Source organism: Microchirus variegatus, assembly GCF_963457635.1.
Source record: "Microchirus variegatus genome assembly, chromosome: 21".
In the NCBI taxonomy this organism is placed as follows: domain Eukaryota; kingdom Metazoa; phylum Chordata; class Actinopteri; order Pleuronectiformes; family Soleidae; genus Microchirus; species Microchirus variegatus.
The window spans coordinates 2,448,136-2,451,236 of NC_139822.1; positions in this window are offsets into that span (position 1 = coordinate 2,448,136).

Genomic DNA, 3,101 nt, shown 5'->3' on the forward strand with positions numbered 1-3,101 from the left:
CAAAACACCGATACCAATGAATTGATCATCAAGAAGTTGAGGACTTATTTAGTAAAATAACTGAATAATCATTGCAGACCAACATTACAGTACACATGGGTAGTAACAAGCGAGACATTGTAAAAGGGACTCAAAACATCCAGGTTAAATCATCAGATTTACTTCCCCAGGAATATTGTTTTTTGGCTTCAAAGTCTGAAGACAAGGAGGGGAAATAAGATCAAGCTTCATACTGGTCTGTCATTTCTGCAATTTCTTAAGACTTGTGAAAAACTTGATGCATACATTGTGTGACCGGCTACAATAAGCATGACAGCCCTTATTATATAGCTTTCAATTTCTTTCTTTTTTTTTACCGAAATATTTAATTAAACCCAAACTAATTCAACTGATTTGCCTGAACCTAATAGTGTCACAGATTTCTACAGCTAGTGTGGAGAGAATTGCAGAAGCATCAAGTATTTTTTTAATCTCGCCCAACCATAATTAAACTTGAGTTAACGCTTTCAGATCAAATAGATGGAATTTGATGCAAAACAGAGTCTGGAAACATAGCAAAGTACGGCATCCAATTTTAGCCAATTTAACTTTGGCAAATTAAAAATGCATCCATCTACACTACTCACAAAAAGTTCGGGATATTCGACAAGAATATCCCTCTGAAAAGTTCATGCTACAGTGATATTCTACCATGGAAGCACGGCATTTAAGTAGAAGGATGCAATGGTCATTTCTTTATCTCAAACGAGAGCGAACAACAGTGATGGCAATATCACAACAAAGGATCTCAATGTCTTAATAATAAGTGTTGTCTTGGTCTCATGATGTCAACATTTGAACATCGAACAAGACGACTGTTTCAATACAAATCGTCATTGAACCAGAACTTTTAGTGGTTCAATAACAACTGAACCACTACATCAAACCGTTGTTGTGATTTCTGCGGTTAATCACCTTGCATGTGCATTCAAAAGTTTAACTTAAGTTCACCTGTAAAGGTTATAGTGCATTTTAGGGTGCATTCTGAAATCGAATCCCAAAGCCAAACATCCCTAACTTTCTGTGAGTAGTGTATATTCCATCTTGAAGCTGCAGAAATCAATATTTGTTTTCAAAAGTTGAAAACGTACAAAACTACAACTGAATTATTGTGACTGTTGAATCAGTGTTGTGTACTGTATACAATATGTATGTGGTACAGTCCTCACAGTACACCGAGCACACACTTTTCCTTTGAGGTAGAAGTATTACTGTGGGATCATGCGACTTGGGCAGTATTTTTAAATGTATAAGAGTGCAATCTGATTACCTCTACAAGCACTGATCCTCATCTTTTTTGTTTTAGCCTAGAATTCAAAAACAGATGTTTACCTGACAGACAAATAGCTGTTGAAAGAGTCATGTGTAGCAATGACACTCACCCCATCGAGAAATAATCAAGTAGGGAAAGGGGAAGGGATGACAACGCAATTCTCGTCTACGACTTGATGGCTGACAAACAAGAAGACCTAATCAAACAGGTTTCAAACTAATTTAAAAGTCAAATAAAAGAGGTATTATAGTTACAGTGCAAAAAGGATGAGAAATTCAAGCTTAATACAACATAGCACCAAAAAAAAAAAAAAGACAAGAGAAAATGCATGCAATTAACTGAGGTATTCAGGTGAAAAAAAGGGGCTTTTTGATGAGAAACAAACAACAAAAAAAGACATTTAGCGAGAAGAGACGATAGAAATTGGTATCCTTATCCCGAGGAATTGACTTGACAATCTTCTCTAGCTTTGGTAGGTACGGGATGTGAGGAACACTGGTGTGTTGAAATGAATTGGCCTTTCTCACAAAAGGTTGAGTGATTTTGAAAAACATTCCATGCACCTAACACCAGTATCCAATTTCGTAGAAAACTCTGCAGCATATTTGTAAGAGTGATGTCTGTCTTTCTCTTTTTCTATATCAAAACTGAGCGATATACAACTCCATGGAAAGACACTGAACGAGCAAGAATCACCAATTCAAATCAACTCTCTCTTGGTATCAAAACACGGTAAACCCAGATGCCAAGATAATGCCATGAACATCCAATGAAAGTTTAATTCAGACACTCTAGATATATCCATAGATTTTTGATCATTTGCAGAAGCCATCCAGTTGTCTTGGTTTATACATAAGCTACAAGAACATGCAACTTCAAGTGCAGATCAAAACTAATTTTAAATTACAGTAACAGGGAATGTTGGAATTCCTATCCGTGTTGCAGGATATGAGGGTAACTCTTAGCAAACAAAAGGCCAAGAATATCATTAATGTGGTTTATATTTTTTTTATATATTTATATACTTTGCTACAAATAGGATTTTGGTGTCAGTGTGACCACACAGTTGTCAAAAATAACAGACCCTAGTGGAATAAGTGCAAAAAAAAATAATTAAGAATACCATTTCAAGACAGATTTCAGACAGAAGTGCCACCAGCTTTGTGTTCCAGTGGTATCCGTTAGCCAGGTCTGCTATCAGCGTTTTCAAAAACCGCTATCAAACAAACTGGCACTAGTGCACAGGCTGTGGAGTTTAGCGTTTTTTTGTTTGTTTGTTTTTTTCTTTTATTCTTCTACATACTTTAATTTACACCTTTGATTTAACTATGTACAATCTAATACTACACAATAAGCTTAAGCCTCCTCGTCTTGCTGACAGTTTTTTTTTCTTCAGAAAAAAAAAAAAAAAATTGAGGAATTGGATACTGCGACCTGACCTTTTTTTTGAAAAACAAAACAAAAAAAAACACTTAGCTAAATGTTAATAAAGCACTCATGTGATTAAACAAAACACATAGGGAAAGGAAAGATTGTGTTTGCGCAAAAGAAAAAGAAGAAAACTGTGGTGGGGCGGTGGGGGTAAAAAGACCCAATGTGAAATCTACTGTGAAATCAGTTGCTTCGTTCGTTGCATCTCCACACCATAATCCTGGTGGCCTTGGGTTGTGCCATAGCAGGCAGGCGATACAGGAGCTAGGATCGGCGTCTTGAAAGGAAGCCTACAACATTTCTTTTTCTTCTGAAGCATCAATAGCTTGGGTGCTAATGCTCAGAGCTCGAAGGAGGA